The 10,906-nt window shown below is 39.4% G+C and overlaps 1 non-coding gene across 1 annotated transcript; it reads left to right on the top strand.

Annotated features, from left to right (window-relative positions):
• Window positions 1-651: 651 nt before the first annotated feature.
• On the top strand, window positions 652-759 carry LOC130937230 (small nucleolar RNA R71). The gene has a single exon (XR_009068457.1). It is a non-coding gene; the product is annotated as a small nucleolar RNA R71 (small nucleolar RNA).
• Window positions 760-10,906: the final 10,147 nt, after the last annotated feature.

Here is a 10,906-nt window from a genome sequence, read left to right on the forward strand (position 1 = left end):
CAAATTTCTAATGGAGGATCTTGTTTCAGTCATGAAACTTTGAGTGGTTTTGATTAGATCAGAGACCATGGTTGCTAAGTCAGAGGTGTTCTGCTTAGAACTCTCTGTCTGTTGCTGAGAAGATGATGGAAAAGGCTTGCCATTGCTAAACCTGTTTCTTCCACCATTATTGTTGAAACCTTGTTGAGGTCTCTCTTGATTCTTTCATGAGAAATTTGGGAGATTTCTCCATGAAGAATTATAGGTGTTTCCATAGGGTTCTCCTAGGTAATTCACCTCTTCCATTGAAGGGTTCTCAGGATCATAAGCTTCTTCTTCAGATGAAGCATCCTTAGTACTGCTTGGTGCATTTTGCATTCCAGACAGACTTTGAGAAATCAAATTGACTTGTTGAGTCAATATCTTATTCTGAGCCAAAATGGCATTCAGAGTATCAATCTCAAGAACTCCTTTCTTCTGATTTGTCCCATTGTTCACAGGATTCCTTTTAGAAGTGTACATGAATTGGTTATTTGCAAACATTTCAATTAGCTCTTGAGCTTCTGTAGGCGTCTTCTTCAGATGAAGAGATCCTCCAGCAGAGCTATCCAAAGACATCTTGGATAGTTCAGAGAGACCATCATAGAAAATACCTATGATGCTCCATTCAGAAAGCATGTCAGAAGGACATTTTCTGATTAATTGTTTGTATCTTTCCCAAGCTTCATAGAGGGATTCTCCATCCTTCTGTCTGAAGGTTTGGACTTCCACTCTAAGCTTACTCAATTTTTGAGGTGGAAAGAATTTTGCCAAGAAGGCATTGACTAGCTTTTCTCAAGAGTCCATGCTTTCTTTAGGTTGTGAGTCCAACCATGTCCTAGCTCTGTCTCTTACAGCAAAAGGGAATAGCATAAGTCTGTAGACCTCAGGGTCAACCCCATTAGTCTTGACAGTGTCACAGATTTGCAAGAATTCAGCTAAGAACTGATGAGGATCTTCCAATGGAAGTCCATGGAACTTGCAATTCTGTTGCATTAGAGAAACTAATTGAGGCTTAAGCTCAAAGTTGTTTGCTCCAATGGCAGGGATAGAGATGCTTCTCCCATAGAAGTCGGGAGTAGGTGCAGTAAAGTCACCCAGCACCTTCCTTGCATTGTTGTTGTTTTCGGCTGCCATGTCTTTTTCTTCTTTGAAGATTTCTGTTAGGTCCTTTTCAGAGAGTTGTGCCTTAGCTTCTCTTAGTTTTCGCTTCAAGGTCCTTTCAGGTTCAGGGTCAGCTTCAACAAGAATGCCTTTGTCTTTGTTCCTGCTTATATGAAAGAGAAGAGAACAAGAAAATGTGGAATCCTCTATGTCACAGTATAGAGATTCCTTGAGGTGTCAGAGGAACAGAAAAATAGAAAGAAGAGGTAGAGGAATTCGAACTTAATTAGATAGAGTTCGAATTGTGCATTGAGAAGGAGTGGTACTCCATAGATAGAAGGATGTGGGAAGAGAGGAAGAAATTTTCGAAAATCAAGTGAAATATTTTGAAAACATTTTTGAAAAACTTTAATTGATTTTCGAAAATCAAGAGTGGGAAAGAAATCAAGTAATTTTTTGAAAAAGATTTTGAAATTAGAAATCAAAAAGATATGATTAAAAACTGTTTTGAAAAAGATGTGATTAAAAAGATATGATAAAAAAATTATGCTTTTAAAAAGATATGATTGAAAAGATATGATTTGAAGACAATTTTAAAAAGATTTGATTTTAAAAATTAATGACTTGCCTAACAAGAAAAGATATGATTCAAACATTAAACCTTTCTCAACAGAAAAGGCAACATACTTGAATTGTTCAATCAAATCATTAATTGTTAGCAAGTATCTTTGAAAAAGGAAAGAAATTGATTTTGAGAACATTTGATTGAAAAGATATGATTTGAAAAAGATTTGATTTTGAAAAACTTAGAAAACTTGAAAAAAATTTGATTTTGAAAACAAAATCCTCCCCCTTGTGCCATCCTGGCGTTAAACGCCCAGAATGGTGCACATTCTGGCGTTTAACGCCCAATGCACTACCTTTTTGGGCGTTAAACGCCCAACCAGGTACCCTGGCTGGCGTTTAAACGCCGGTCTGTCCTTCTTCACTGGGCGTTTTGAACGCCCAGCTTTTTCTGTGTAATTCCTCTGCTGCATGTTCTGAATCTTCAGTTCCCTGTACTATTGACTTGAAAATAGAACCAAGATCAAATAAACAAGGCATGCAAGACACCAAACTTAAAATTAGACACTAGACTCAAACAAGAAACATAAAATATTTTTGGTTTTTATGATTTTTATAAAGTTTTTTGTGGTTTTTCGAAAATTATATGAAACTAGAAAATAAAAGTTTCAGAATTCTCAATTTGAATTCCAGGAATCATTGCAATGCTAGTCTAAGACTCCGGTCCAGGAATTAGACATGGCTTTACAGCCAGCCAAGCTTTCAAAGAAAGCTTCGGTCCAAAACACTAGACATGGCCAATGGCCAGCCAAGCCTTAGCAGATCATTGCTCCAATAGCAAGATTGATAGAAATCAACAAGCTTTTGTGATGATAAGTTGAAACCTCGGTCCAATGAGATTAGACATGGCTTCTCAGCCAGCCAGACTTCAACAGATCATCATGAAACACTAGAATTTATTCTCAAGAACTCTGAAGAAAAATACCTAATCTAAGCAACAAGATGAACCGTCAGTTGTCCATACACAAAACAATCCCCGGCAACGGCGCCAAAAACTTGGTAGCGCGAAATTGTGATCTCTACACAACTTTGCACAACTGACCAGCAAGTGCACTGGGTCGTCCAAGTAATACCTTACGTGAGTAAGGGTCGATCCCACGGAGATTGTTGGTATGAAGCAAGCTATAGTCACCTTGTAAATCTTAGTCAGGCAGACTCAAATGGGTATAGATGATGAATAAAACATAAAGATAAAGATAGAGATACTTATGTATATCATTGGTGAGAGCTTCAGATAAGCGTATGAAGATGCCTTCCCTTCCGTCTCTCTGCTTTCCTACTGTCTTCATCCAATCCCTCTTACTCCTTTCCATGGCAAGCTTATGCAAGGGTTTCACCGTTGTCAGTGGCTACCTCCCATCCTCTCAGTGGAAATGTTCAACGCACCCTGTCACGGCACGGCTATCCATCTGTCGGTTCTCGGTCAGGCCGGAATAGAATCCAGTGATTCTTTTGCGTCTGTCACTAACGCCCCGCCTGCTAGGAGTTTGAAGCACGTCACAGTCATTCAATCATTGAATCCTACTCAGAATACCACAGACAAGGTTAGACCTTCCAGATTCTCTTGAATGCCGCCATCAATTCTTGCCTATACCACGAAGATTCCGGTTAAAGAATCCAAGAGATAAACACTAGAGCCTCGTATGCTTGTAGAACAAGAGTGGTTGTCAGTCACTTTGTTCATGAGTGAGAATGGTGATGAGTGTCACGGATCATCACATTCATCAAGTTGAAGAACAAGTGATATCTTGGACAAAGAACAAGCGGAATTGAATAGAAGAACAATAGTAATTGCATTAATACTCGAGGTACAGCAGAGCTCCACACCTTAATCTATGGTGTGTAGAAACTCCACCATTGAAAATACATAAGAACAAGGTCTAGGCATGGCCGTGAGGCCAGCCTCCCAGTGATCAAAAGATTCAAAGATCTCCCGATATAAATACAATAGTAAAAGGTCCTATATATAGAAAACTAGTAGCCTAGGGTGTACAGAGATGAGTAAATGACATAAAAATCCACTTCCGGGCCCACTTGGTGTGTGCTTGGGCTGAGCAATGAAGCATTTTCGTGTAGAGACTCTTCTTGGAGTTAAACGCCAGCTTTTATGCCATTTTGGGCGTTTAACTCCCATTTAGGTGCCAGTTTCGGCGTTTAACGCTGGGAATTTTGAGGGTGACTTTGAACGCCGGTTTGGGCCATCAAATCTTGGGCAAAGTATGAACTATCATATATTGCTGGAAAGCCCAGGATGTCTACTTTCCAACGCCGTTGAGAGCGCGCCAATTGGGCTTCTGTAGCTCCAGAAAATCCACTTTGAGTGCAGGGAGGTCAGAATCCAACAGCATCTGCAGTCCTTTTCAGTCTCTGGATCAGATTTTTGCTCAGGTCCCTCAATTTCAGCCAGAAAATACCTGAAATCACAGAAAAACACACAAACTTATAGTAAAGTCCAGAAAAGTGAATTTTAACTAAAAACAAATAAAAATATACTAAAAACTCAACTCAAACTACTAAAATCATACTAAAAACAATGCCAAAAAGCGTACAAATTATCCGCTCATCATCAACCAATTCAAAGACTATCAACAAAAGCAATGGGACCAAGTCAATGAGAACATACTAAAACTCCAAGGAGTTGGGAGCAATTAAAAGAGCAGCAAGGGCAAATTGACTAGAGAGAAGTGCAAGGCAACCTAGGAATGATTCTAGAGCACCAACTACATCAAATGGGGAGCCTAGCTGAGTTCAGACATCTTTGTGATGCCAGAACTTTAGCAAGGGAGGACTATGACTGCTATGCACAAACAAAGTTGAGCTACTTATGCAATGCAGTAGCCAACATAAACCCAAATTACCCCACCTATATGTAGAAAATGGAGGAACTTAGTGCACGGCAGGAAGAAATCGCGTACCAGCATAAGGAAAATGTGAAATCCTATATGAGAAGGCTGGGAATTTGGAAACCCAAGGACAAAAAAGTACAAGAAGGATCCTCCAAGAAGGAAGAAAATGACTCCTCCCATTCCAAGAAGACGGACAAAGGAAAGGGGCCAATAAACTGAAGATTTAAGCTGCTCAAGGTTGTTAAGTCCCATGGTTGACACTCTCTAATTTCTGAATCATGTTTAAGCTTTTGTTTGATTTACTTTCTACCAAGAATAAATAGTCATGCTAGGGTAGTTTAAGTTTTCTGCTTAGCTTTATTTCATGCTTGAAGCCTGATGTGCGGAAAACGATCCGACACAAAACTCACCGGCAAGTGTACCGGGTCGCATCAAGTAATAATAACTCACATGAGTGAGGTCGATCCCACAGGGATTGAAGGATTGAGCAATTTTAGTTTAGTGGTTGATTTAGTCAAGCGAATCAAGTATTAGTTGAGTGATTTGTGTTTAACAGGAAGTAAATAACAGTAAATGTAAAGGGGGAAGGTAGAATTGCAGTAAATAAAAGGGCATGAAAGTAAACTTGCAGAATCTTAAAGAACAAGAAAGTAAATGACTGAAACTTAAAGTGCAAGAAGTGTAAATTGCAGTAACTTAAAATGCAAGAAATATAAATTGCTTGAATGTAAAAGGGAATTGAGGAATGGGATCTCAAAATCTAAGCAAAGAGGAACTGAAATGCAACAATTAATAAAGCAGAGATTAAATTGAAAGCAATTAGAGCTCAAGCAGTAAGGAAATTAAATGCTGCAGAGTTTCACAGAAGAACCAAAAGGAAATTTGGATCTCAGGACTCCAGAGAATAGGTAGCAAAGCCTAGATCACAATTGCCTTCCCAGATCCAAGTTCACAAAGCAATTAACAAGAAATTGAAGAAGAAGCAGTAAAGGAAATGTGGTTGAATTCAATTATGCAGAAATGAAATCAAAGAGATCTTGAGTGGAGATTGAGACAGAATTTCCCCAATTCTTAACACCCAAGACTCATAACAAGAAAAGTAAAAGTGCCCAAGCAAGAACGAGGAAGAAGAGAGATCAATTCTCCTCCCCAATTCTCTGAAATCTCAGTGAAGTCACCAAGAGAAGTTCCAAAGCTCAAAATAAAAGTAAAGGTTCAAAGGAAAATTCAAAGTTCAAAAGTAGAGGAAAAGGTCTTAATTACATCAAACTAGCTCCTATTTATACACTTTCCATTCTTGGATCTTAGGATTTGGATGGGCTTTTGATTTGGTGAAGAAATGAATTTTATTGGATTTTTAATCCAATTTTAGCCCATGAAGGATTGCTTCCAGGAGGCTACCCTGCCCTTGTGGAGGGCAGGGCAGAAAATGGTGCGTGTTGGTGCTTGCGTGCTTGGTGTGTGATGCTGCAGGATGCTGCCCTGCCCTCGCGGAGGGCAGGGCAGAACTTTTTGGTGCACCAGATTGGTGCCTGTGCGTGCTGCTGGTGCTGCCGAGTCGTGCCTGTGCGTGCTGCTGGTGCTGCCGAGCCTTCCCTTGGTGCGCCAGAATGGTGCGCTGGCTGTGCACCACAAAATGCTGCCCTGCCCTCGCGGAGGGCAGGGCAGTGTTTCCAAAAGTGAAGTTCCAAGTTCGAAACTTGGTGGATGCACACGCTACTTCTTTTCCTTGGTTTTCTTGGCACCAAATTAAGGCTTAGTTTCTTGTTTCCTCATGGTGCCGTGTTCGATCCTTGTGGCAAGCAATGGTGAGCTTTTTCTTTGGATTTCTTCCTTTGTTGAGCCCGATATTGCCCTTGAGGAGGGCAGGGCAGTGTTTTTGTTCCCTTTGATCCATGGCATCAATTTGTGCTCTGCCCTTGTTGCGGGCAGGGCAGTGCTGCCTCTCAAGGCTTGTTTCCTTATGTTGCCCTCCTAGAGGGCAGTGTGCCCTTTTGGAGGGCAATGCTTGCACTCCTCCTTTATGCGCCACCCCTTTTTCTCCTTGGGCCACGCTTTCTTAGGTCACGCTTTCCTTTTTTCTTCTTTTCTTCACCTACAATAAACCAAAACAACCACTTAAAGTATCACTAAATTCAAAAGGTTTATAAATCAATTAAAAATCAATTAAATTCAGCTTAAACCTTATGAGTTAACATTAATTTCATAGTGGTTGTTTGATTTAAAGAAGTTATGCATTTTCACTCCAAATCACTTACTTAGGATGCAAGAAAGTGCATAAATGCTAATAAAACAAGTGAAATTAGCTTGAAAAATGGGTATATGATGACTAGTCATCACAACACCAAACTTAAATCTTGCTTGTCCCCAAGCAAGCATCAGAACTAAGAGAAAATGAAATGAATAAGAAAAGAAAACATATCCTTATTAGGCAAATAGCAGAACTTGATTCATGGGGTCTTTATGCAGACAATGATAACTCAATTATTGTTGCTGTTACATAATATACATCTTTCCTCAAAGGCTTGCTAAACTTGCTGTTATAAGACTTGCTTTTTAATTATTCCCTTGCTAACTTTTCTTTCTTATAATGCTTAACAAGCTTATTCTTTTGGAGGTTTGGTGTCTAATGTTGCAGTAGTAGCCTTTGGCTTTATTTTTCACTCAACATCTTCCACCACAGACACATGGCTCACTACTTCTTCCTAGGATCATTGATGCCCAGCATCTCTTTGGATAACTAAATGTTCTGTATCTAAGTTGCTCTTTATTGTGGACTTTCAATTGGCCATCCCAAATCAGTTGATCTAAGTGACCGGGGTTTAAAATACCCCTTAGAATTTACTTATCCAAGCATATCTTAGTACAAGAACACCACAGGCATATGTCCTAGGGTCCAAGCTATTGGTATCCAACCTTTATTCTTTGTTTTTCTTGCCACTTTGGCTTTTTCTTCTTCCTTTTCTTTCTGTTTTTGTTCCCAAGGGCTTTTTCTTTTATTGATAAGAATCTTTGTAACAGCAAGCTAACTTTCACTTAAATGAAAATGATATTATGCAACAATTATTTCATGAGTTATGCATTTAATCAAACATATATACCACCATTAACTTCCATTCTACTTATGCAACATTGGATTTTTTCTTTTCAATTCAAACAAAATCTCTTTTATTCAAGCATATGGGAAACAAAACAAAATTCAAGCTAAGTGATCAATGACAAGCATTATGCAGATTATCATACTTGATCAAACAACTTCACTTGCAACTAGATAAATACTTTAGCAAGATATATAATGGTTCCCATGTTCAAAACATTTCACAGCAGTAAGGATTAAGTTTAGATACAACCTTTGAAGTTGCAGACCTTTGATTCTTCCTTCTGTTGTGTTTTCTTTGAGTTAAGATGCACCATATCTTCAATTATTGACTCATGTCCTGCATAATTCTCAAAGTTGCTTGCTTCTCAAGCCCATAAGTGTATGGTTAGTATGCATAGATTGAGTGTGGCTCTTGGATTTATTTTGGTGTGGGAACACCAAACTTAATTGTTTGCCACTGTCTCTAATGCAACAAGTTAACCATATGTGAAACCTTGTATCCTTGCTGAAGGTTATGGGATTGAAACTAGATAAACATTTAAATAGTTGAATAATTTGTCTGATTGCTTAGAGCTAGCATTGTGCAGGAAGTGAGAATGTTCTTTTAAATGAGATTTTGGTGGAACACCAAACTTAGAATCCTTCATTCTCCCTTAAGTTGTTTTGGTGTGCAACACCAAACTTAGCTCCTTGCAATGTATACCAATTATTTAACATCTTTATTGAAAAAGCTATGAAATGAAAACTACCTCAGGTTGGGTTGCCTCCCAACAAGCGCTTCTTTATTGTCATTAGCTTGACATCCTCTATTCTTTGATCATGGAGGCTGAAAATCATAGTGCCTCAGCTTTTCACCTCTTATTGTGAACTTCCTTCCAGTCTCCTCTTTGATGATCTCTAGGTGTTCAAGTGAAAGGACCCGGTTCACAGTATAGTATTCAGATAACTGTGGAGACACCTTCATTGGTTGGGTGTTTAACACCACTTTATCCCCTGGTGAAAAGCCTTCAGTAGGGATTTTCTTGTTTCTCCACCCTCTTGGCCTTTTTTTCTTTTCTTTCTCAAAAGATACTCCCTGCCTTGGTTGTTCTTTGTCTGGGATGTTGAATTTCTCATCTGGGGGTTTTGGATCTAGTTCCTTCTTGACTTCTTTGGTTTGTTGCACCATCTCTACTGCTTTCAAGCATGGATTTAGAAGTCTTGGAGTTAACTCATTGACTGCCTCCTTCAAACTTTGATCTCTGGCCTTATCCTTCATAAAATCTTCTTCTTAAATGGGTTCATGCAAGGTTTTAAAAACATGGAATGCTAGATGCTCATCATGCACTCTCAGCAACAATTCCCCTTTTTCCACATCTATCAATGCTCTGCCCGTAGCTAGGAAAGGCCTTCCCAGGATGATGGGAGTGTCAGGGTCCTCTTCTATATCTGAGATAACAAAGTCAGCAGGGAGAAAGAATTTTCCCACTTTTACCAACACATTCTCCACAACTCCCAGTGCTTGCTTAGTGGATTTGTCATCCATTTGGAGAACTATTCGTGTGGACTTCAACTCAGAAATTTGAAGTTTTTTCATTAGAGACAAAGGCATCAAGTTTATGCTTGCACCGAAGTCACAAAATGACTTCTCAATTGTTATGTTTCCTATGGTGCAAGGTATGTAAAAAGTCCCAGGATCATCTTTCTTCTCTGGCAACTCTCTTTGGAGGATAGCACTACATTCCTTTGTCATCTCAACAATCTGTCCTTCCTTCAGGGATCTTTTCTTTGTCAGCACTTCCTTCATGAATTTGGCATATAGTGGCATCTGTTCAAGTGCTTCCAAGAAAGGAATATTGATGCTAAGTGTCTTGAATATGTCCAGGAATTTTGAGTATTGCTTATCCTCATTTTCTTTTTTAAACCTCTGAGGGTATGGAAGTTTGGGGACACAAGGATTCACTCCTTCCCTCTTCTCTTGTAGTTGTGATTCAAGGGTGTTCTTGTATCCCTTTGAAATTTGTACATTTTTGGTTTCTTGATCCTCTTTACTTTTCCCCTCTGTCTCTTCTTGTGGAACTTCTCTGTTGTGTTTGTCCTGATTGATGGCTTCCTTCTTCATAGCCTTCTCACTTCCCACTGTGATTACTTTGCACTCTTCCCATTTTGTGGCTTTTCCTTTGTCCCTTGGGTGTTCTTCAGTGACATTGGGGAAGGCATTTGCTCTCTTCTCATTCATTTCTAAAATTTTCTTAGCCATTTGCCCCATGTGTCTCTCAAGGTTTCTGATTGAGGTTTCTTGGTTTTTAAATGCCAGGGTCTGATCTTTCCTTGCAGCTTCCTGATCTTGTCTTGCCATCTCTTGATTTTTCATGAGTTTCTCCATCATTTTCTCTAGACTTGAGACTCTTTGAGAGTCTGAATTTGGTTGTGGTTGTGTGAAATGAGATGGTTGTTGTTGGAAGTTGTTTGAATTAATTTTGGGGGTACTTTGTGGTTGGGATGTGGATGTGAAAAAGTTATTCTGGTGGTTTTGTGAGTTATTATGGGGTTGGTAATATGTGTTTTGTGAATTTTTGAATTGGTTAGTATTATTGGATGAATGGTTATGGTTGCTTGTGTTGCTGAGGCTGCCAAAGTTGAAGTCCCTTTGTCCTTGATTCTGATGCTCACCCCACCTTGAATTAGAATGAGTCTTCCAGGGTGTCTTGTGTGCATCACCATGAAAATTGTGTTGAAATAAACTTGAAGTGTTGTTCATGCATTGCACCTGCTCAGGGCTTTGTTGCTCAAAATTGAATGTCCCAAAACTTTCTTCAGATTGATTCCACCCATGTGAGGTTTGAGATTGGCGTTGTGTGTTTACTGCAACACCTTGCAGTCCATCAATTTTCTTTGCCATCATTTCTATTTGTTGCTGAAGTTGTTGATGCATCTGTTTGTTTTGTGCCAAGAGAACGTCAACACCTTCAAGCTCCATCACATCCCTTCTCTGGGCTGGTTGGTGTTGTCTTTGATGAGCAAAGAAATATTGATTGTTTGCCACCATCTCTATGAGGTTTTGGGCTTCCTCTGCTATCTTCATTAGCTGCAATGAGCCTCCTGCTGAATGATCTAATGCTTCTTGAGCTTTCTGGGTCAACCCTTCATAGAAGTTTTGGAGTCTATCCCACTCACTAAACATTTCTGGGGGACATTTCCTGATTAAGGCCTTGTATCTCTCCCAGGCATCATA

The sequence above is a fragment of the Arachis stenosperma genome, chromosome 6, assembly GCF_014773155.1.
Source record: "Arachis stenosperma cultivar V10309 chromosome 6, arast.V10309.gnm1.PFL2, whole genome shotgun sequence".
In the NCBI taxonomy this organism is placed as follows: Eukaryota; Viridiplantae; Streptophyta; class Magnoliopsida; order Fabales; family Fabaceae; genus Arachis; species Arachis stenosperma.